General features: G+C 39.6%; 1 protein-coding gene across 2 annotated transcripts in view; it reads right to left on the reverse strand.

Moving 5' to 3' along the window:
- gjc1 (gap junction protein gamma 1) overlaps positions 1-2,608 on the reverse strand; it is a 32,928-nt gene extending 30,320 nt beyond the window's left edge. For both annotated transcript variants that reach the window (XM_084037469.1, XM_084037470.1), the window contains exon 1: positions 2,275-2,608. The gene's annotated coding sequence lies outside the window, so the exon portion shown is untranslated. The remainder of the gene's footprint in view (positions 1-2,274) is intronic.
- Between the last annotated feature and the right edge of the window lie 5,431 nt (positions 2,609-8,039).

Below are 8,039 nucleotides of genomic sequence, written 5' to 3' on the forward strand. Positions count from 1 at the left end.
AAAATACAAGGGGCATGTACATTTTTCTAATAATGCGTGTGTATTATTGTGACATTTGAATCCAGCACTTGTAGATAATAGAGTCCTGTGTTATAGTATTTTATATTGCAGTATTGCTTCTTTTATTTAAGTAAATGGTTTGAATGCTTCCTCCAATACTGGTGCCTTTTCAACTTTCCAGCTCTAAATTCCATACTTTCATCATGTGATTTAGTCAAGACACTTACTTGCTGATAGCCGGGTTTGTCATTGTTGCTATTCACAACTCATCAAAGATATATATTTTTTCTTGGATACTCTTTTTGTTGTTGCAGAAGAAACACAGCTGCAACATTTTTCTGTTTTCATGGTGTTGCTATTGGATATAATATAAATCAACTAAGCAAACCAGTTAAGAGGCTATATTTCCAAACAAGGACATCTTCTGATCATTTACTAAGCATCCATGCGCAATTTATTGCTTGTATGTGCCAAGCCATTCTTTTTTTGGTAGCAGGAGGCTGTAATAATACAGAAAATACTGTCTTTTTTTAATGAAAAGAGGAAAGGAGCACATTGGTCGTGATACTAACTGAAGTGATGGGGCATTTCATCGCTGCCACACAGAATCTGCTCCTCATCTCTCTCAGTGCTGGAGTACATAGGGGTCGACTTCCCCTTCTCCCATATGGGTACAAGTTCCTCCTCCAATCCACGGGGAGTGAAATAATTGTCTTTGGGGGATGCAGGGGGTAGCAAGATGGGAGGGGTATCAGGTAACAGACATGTATGTCTCGCAGAAACAGTTTCACAAAATGTTCATTAAATTTAGATGTAAGGCTGTGAAATGCCAAAACTGCACTTACTGGATGAAAAGAAAGAATGAAAGGAGGGCAAATGGAGGTAGATATGATTTAACTGGCATCTTACCAACAAAATAAATTCTGAATAAATGCATATCGCATCTATCCACATATTAAGAAAGCATCATTCACGAGCACTAAACTCTTTCAGTTGGCAATATCCCAAATCCATCAAAATGACTTAACATATATAAGGATTTTCTGAAGCGCAGGGGAGAAACTCATTATGGAGGCTCATATTTGAGCCATTGCTGCTGGCATTGACAAATGCTCCCCACAGAAACCAATGTGGCATATTTCAAAGGCATCCAGAACAATGAAACGGTTTCTCATCATGGTGAATAATGCCGGGTGCTGACCATGGTTGACCACTCTGAGTGGTGGGAGTGCTTCTTTTGATATAAAATGATGAGATAATCACTGAATCAGGGTTTATGTGTGGGGCTGTCAAAGCCATTGTTAGCACATTCTGCTGTAAGAGAGGTAAAATGCTTTTAGAGCTAACACCACGGGTAACCATCACCATCACGCATAAATCAAATCCTGAGTGTTTTAGTTGCAAATTATTTTATGTTTAATTGGGCAATTTTTGCTAAGTGGAATTGTAATGGTTAGAAATGTGGTACTGTTATATTATTTGGACAACTATTTAATGTAAGACGATCTGTTAAGCCATATGTTCTATTATATATTATATAGATTGTTAATTTTGTCATCCTATTTTTAATAATAAAGCTCTCTAGCTTCCATAACGTGATCCCACATGTTAAATTGCAGCACTGTTCGATACAAATCATTACAAAAATAAAAATGCTTTGTTGGCCAAACACCTGTGAAATATATTCATCATTAACGAATGGCAAGAGTTTTTCAATAACGTCATTAAAATATCTGCATACTACCAATCATTTGAACAACCCCTGCAGGATTTAACCGAACCCGAGGTGAATCCTTGCACCGCCCATTTACACCATGTTCCAGCTGCTGAAGGGATTTGAGAACAAAAGATTGTGAGACACTGTGGTTCAGTCTCTCAACTTGATTATTATTGATTTTCAAGGCTTAAATTGTGAATTTGATTTGAAATTGATGTTCAGGCATATAACTCTAAATTACAGCATATATAGGCTCCACGCCCGTCGCGGCAGCTTCACAAAAGCACGTCCGTATAGAGAAGTTGCTCTCTTGTTGCTCACATGGCCCTGACCAGCGTGCTACACTTGCACAAAAAAAACATCAGGGAAAATAAGGCGCAAATTAATACAGATGTGAACTGCAATGCAAATGTAGTCTGTGCGTTCTGGTGCCAAATGGTGCGTCCATGACCCGCAACATTCACTCTCACCAGGGCTCCCATTGGTGAGAAATCAGCCACATTAGGAACACGGATGGAAATCACTACAATATTGGGAATTAAAACACAAATTCTTACCGCTATGCGAGTCTGTGAAGATGCTTTAAGATGTAAGATGATCCTTTTTTTTGGGAGGGGAAGGTCGTGTTGGACTTGGTGAGGTCCAAACTTGAAGCCCACCGTTGAATCTCTGCTCCACGTCGCGGGGGGAACCAGCACTCTTTTATCTCATAGCATCACTACGAGATGTGTAAGCCGTCTTTGTCCATAGCAGCCTCACTGCCGTCTCTTCGGTCGAGGTACGTCGATTAAACTATGTGGTCTGTTGCGTAAAACCGGTGCCAAAATTCCTGCGGGCCCATTCCGTTACATCGATGCTAGACAATAGTCCGGTCATTTTGGCACGGGCTGAACCCCTTCCGCTGCCAAGAGCATTTGCATCGACTAATTACAACCAAATATGTGGCGCTAGTTTGTCCATGTCTCCGTGACTAGCTCGAAAAATGTGGTAATACATATCGCTCACGTGTGCCAGTTGGCTCCGGTATTGTCTTTCGGATCGCTCGTCTTTTTCTTCTTCTTCGCGGGAGGAGTAGTGGACAGTGGAGTTGCCGATCTGTTGATTGCCGGAGGTCCACCTTCATCCAGCGGTGTGTCGTATTTATCGCGACCGGGATTTCACTCTGACATCGGCTCAATGGGGTCTCGCTGAGTGACAGCTGGATTCTCTGGCGACCAGTGTTTGCAGGGGAGCAGTTAAGCAGGATGTTGCGCGTACGCGTCGTTGACAGTGCGCGCACCCGACAGGTCACACATCTTGGGTCCAAAACGGGGGGGGGGGGGGGGGGGGGCAATTAAGCCGATTTGAAACAAAACGTTCCCTTTGTGTTTGAAGCGTATATTGCTACATAAATAAATATTCCAGTTGAATCCTGTTTTGTCTTTTTAACAGGTTAAAATGTAATATTAAATAAAACAATCATAACTAATATTTGCATAGTATTAATCACTGGGATTGCAATGCATTTGTAGTAATGTTACATTCTCAGAGTTTTCCTATTGTAGCTTTTTCTATAATAATAAAGTCATTTTGATATTGTAACTTAATGGTATTACTGTGTTTTTGCATATTAGGTCTGTGGTACACAAAGCATGAAGGAACATGAAACAAAGAATAAAATGCAATAAAATAGACAAGTTACATTCCCCTTAAATATACTGTAATTATAAGTAATAACAGAACAAACACTTGACTTTGATCTGGTTTGGTGTGGTGGACCACAGAGAGCTTGGATTGAAGTTGTTCTTGTGGAAGAAGTGCAGAGTTGATGGGATGGATGAATGGAACAAGTGACACAGTTTGACGACCCACCACCAGGCCGCAAACCATATTCCAAGGAAGTGACTGTAGCGCAGGATCCCTCGCTGGATGATGTCTGTGATTCTGCACAGTCAGGGGGGGCTTCCTGCTGGGAAATTAGTGGAAATGATTTGGATCATTCCAAGGTGCTTTACTGTTTGTTAGCAGCTCAACGTGTGAGGGCCCCTGTCTGGCATCAATCTGCTCTTGTGGAAGGCCTGGAGCAAGAGAATCCATATGGCTCATTTGGCAAATTGAAACAGCTAGTTGCATTGAGTTTGCTGCTTGATTGTTTGCTCATAAATTCCTCCACCCCTCCCTCTATTCTGTAGCGCTCTAAAGTAGCCATGCATGTGCAGCCTCAATCAGGCCGTGCTACCAAACTGTAAGTTTGGATTGACTTCTGGATCCTCTGATCTCTGCAATGATTCAGTATTGTTTGGGGGCCTAGGGTGCAGGAGTCACAGTCACGTGCACATTTGTGAGTCTGCTCACAGCTCCGACCTTGACGGAGCTCAAACTGTCACTGACCTGCTAGGCAGTGATGGCGCCCTCCTGTGTTTCTTCAGGATAAGCTACATTTAACCATTCAAAATGTAAAATTTCAGAACATAGGCTACATATGATGCACTTTGATATATAGAGAAACTGAAGATATATTTAGGGCAGGGTTTAGAATTTTTTTTGAATGGTCTTATTTTTTTGAATAATAATAATAATTAACTATATATTACTAATCAGTGGCGAATAAAATGCTTTTAAAAATGACTAACATGTATATTTTTAACAAGCAGAGTGAATGATATAGATAGTTATTAAAATGTTTAATATGCGATCTACACTGTCTACAGTTACCGGTTTGCACCTTTTCAATAATAATCTAAGAGATAGTAATCAAGAGATTCTTGTAATCAAGGCCATGCACTGGTTGGTCTGTCTGGTCTCGAGTGACTGCTTTGTCAACCAGAAGCTGGTGTTTAGGTTTGGCTCCTCTCGTGTTAATACCAACTCCTTTCTGGGCCCGGCTCATGTATTAATCCACTCATTTCAGCCCCAGTGATGCCTGACAGGAGCTTCCATGTTGTGCAGAGGCAGCTTATTGTTCAGTAGTGTGAAGGAACTGCTCCCTTCTGGGGGTCCTTCATGATCAGGACAGCCTTGGGTTAACCACTCTGAGGGGGTCCCATCCATCAGCAGCTGGTTCATTTGTGCTGCCAGGCGCATGGAGTGCAGTTAATTTATAGTATATGCATATCAAAAATCATATTTAAAAAGTGACAATGTTCTTTAGCGTAACAAAAATCTTAAAACAGTAGTAATTCATATAGAAAGTCAAAGTATTTACCAAGAAAAATTATAAGTCCTAAGATGGTATGGCATAAAAATGGAGTAGTGCAGTATGGCGTAAAACAGAAGTTCGACCAAAAATAATAATTAAAAATTACTACAGTATGCCATTAAAATGTCATAACATTTCTTAGTACACTACACCGTAAAAATGTCAAAAAAGAAATTTGTCAAAAAAGTTCAAAAAATTAAAGTCTAGCAATGTCATAAGTCTGAGTATGTTATACTCAGACTTACTATACTATATATTAGTAGTTTTATTTTTAAGTCATAGAAATAGTATAGTAAAAGTCATATTAGTATCATGATGCAATATGACATAATAAGAAGTCATACACCACAAAAATGGCATTGTATAGTATGCAATAAACTATAACACAACAATGTAATGAAGGTCCTCTTCATTACTAATATTTTGTAAAACATTATTTTTTATTAATGGACTGGTAACAAAAATAAAGCACAGGGTCGAAGGGCTGAACGTTTAATTGATGTGTAATAATGGAAAACATTCATACTTTGTTTGGCTCATTTGGTTGCCTCAACATGATGTGCTCATTGTGTTAGAACAAAGGCCCAAATGGTGATGGATTGAATTATGTCACTGAATTGAATTAAGGACAATTGAATGAAATCATCATTTGATTGAGGTCACTCATCTCTGCCGTGCCTCCTTCAGGGTGTTGGGGAGGCACAATGAGTCTCAACACAAATGTCATATTATTGTGTGCCTTAAAAGGTTTCATGAGAAAATAAACAAGAAAATTCACAATGCAATGTCATAAAAATCATAGAGTAGTGTAGAATACAGCTATACATACATATACTAAGACATTAAGGCATTTTAAATATAAATAGTTCTGATGACTTCCTGTTTTTTGGAGTCCTTGCAATGTTTGAGAATAGGATTACATTATATTTTTAAATAGGTGGATTTTTGATGTCCTTCTGGTCCACTTGGATGTATAAAGTGGACCTAAAAATGTAATTTGACCAATAACAAAATATAATTTCTCTTTTTTGTAAATGTATCCTAGTTCTACACAACTTTAAAAATAAATGTTTGACTTTCAGAAAGGAGTTTGTTGGATAAATTAGATGAATAATCTTAAAATACACCTCACTCACTTTAATATTGACCAGATTTTATTATTACATATTATTATTACAAATCCAGATCATATCTTTGTCAATATTTCTAGTGATTACTCCAATAGTATTTGGACCAAGAAATTGACCTTTCTCATGTAACAAACGTGAAATTTACATATTATTTTCAACCCATTTGTCTTAGATATTTGTGTGTTTATGATTCCAAATGAAATGTTTGTGTGGAGAGAAATTTTTATTGTACATAAGTAGCCAACAACTAAAAAGGTCATAGTATGTCCTTTAAAACTCTTTAATGATGTCATAGTATTATGTGCCATAAAAAAGTAGTACATCATGTCATAGTTTACTATGTCAGAAAAGTAATAATATACTTTTTAATAAAGTAAACTGCCATAATATTCTGGTAAGCCTGTACAGAAATCCATCCATGATGGTAACAAGCCATTTTAACAAGCCGAACCATACACTTTCACTTTACCTCAATGTTATTCAAAATCTGAACTTTCTGGAGTTGTGACATTGGAGGCTCAACCTTCATCATCTTCATTCAACCAAGTATTTATGATTTGTATAACTGGTCACTACTTCCCTATAAGCAGACTTGTCAGAGTAACATTTCCTGACTGGACTCCCTGCGCCTGTGGCTTCCTACTTTTGGGCTGGATGTTCTGGAGGGAAAGGTCTGCTTGTGACGTTAGGAGGAAGAGACAAGTGTGATTGAGTCACAGACACATGACAGCCAGCGAGAAATGTGCAGGTGCAGAGAGACGAGGCAAGGTGAAGGAGAGGTAAGAGCAGAGGAGAGATTAATTGCAGGAAAAGGTGACTGATGAGAGTGCATTAAAGGAAAAAGGAGAAGGCTTGACTTGCAGTAGGAGGATGCCCCAAGCCGGCCCCTACACCAAGGCAGAGTCGTGCTCCTCTCTATTTTTAGTACAGGGACCACAGATTGTAACGAGCGCTCTGGGGCCTTGTGTTCAGACCGGCAAGAACTGCTGCCATCCGTCTCACTGCCCGGGGTGAGGCACGATCCTGGCTCACGCCAGCGCAGGGGAGGAGTGACGGGACCATGTCATCTGAGTGCACATTTACTCCACACATGTGTGAGTTGATCACATTCTGTCGGAGCAGATGCCTTCTGAGCAGAGGTGAGAGGATGCAAACCCTGAAAGCATCTGCATGCTGATACCTTGATGAATAAAGTGTCATCACTGCATTTAGCTCTATCTATTGGTGTGTCACGTGTTCCTCAATCTCTTTACTTCTCCTTCCCCTAAGCATTTGAAAAGGGCACAGTACCCCCCCTCCCCTTCCCTATCAACAACGTCTGCTGGAAAAAAAAATAATTTTCTTGTCGGACAGGATTGACATTCAGTCCAAATGTCAACGCAGCTGAAGCCATTTTTGACTCTTCCTGTCCCCATTCTTACCTTCCCCATCTCCATCACCTCCAGGAGGATTGTCAGTGGTGACTGATGAAGGACTGAGTCGTTCAGACACCATAGTCTTCTGAAGGCCTGACAAGACTCAGACGTCAGTTCATCATGAGGTGCGGTTAAATGTTGTGATTATTATTATTATGAAATACTTATCACCTGATTGTCAGTTTAATTTCCTCTTGGGGAAATTCATTTTTTTATTCTGTTATCTAGATTAGCACCTCTCCATTACCAGTCCACGCGCTGTACCTGGTCCATGTTGAACTGGAACCGGTTCCCTACGGACTGAGCTACTACCACCCCCAAAAGATAAGGTTTGCTGGTGAGTTGCAAGCAGAAGAAACGGCTCTATTAAGTTAAAACATTCAATAGTACATTTCACAACAAACCTGAAAACGGTGCATTTTTAAATGTAATCCTAGGATGAGACATCAAAGTTGGTGATATCATGGCCGAAGATGTAATTGTGGAATCTGCTCTTAAATAGTCAGTTCCTGCAAATTACATACAAAAAGGAGAGCATTATTTGTATATAAGAATTTTCCATCCTTTACTTGTCAATGACTGGTCTCAATCTGTTTTTA

The sequence above is a fragment of the Eutrigla gurnardus genome, assembly GCF_963514095.1.
Source record: "Eutrigla gurnardus genome assembly, chromosome: 20".
Lineage (NCBI taxonomy): Eukaryota > Metazoa > Chordata > Actinopteri > Perciformes > Triglidae > Eutrigla > Eutrigla gurnardus.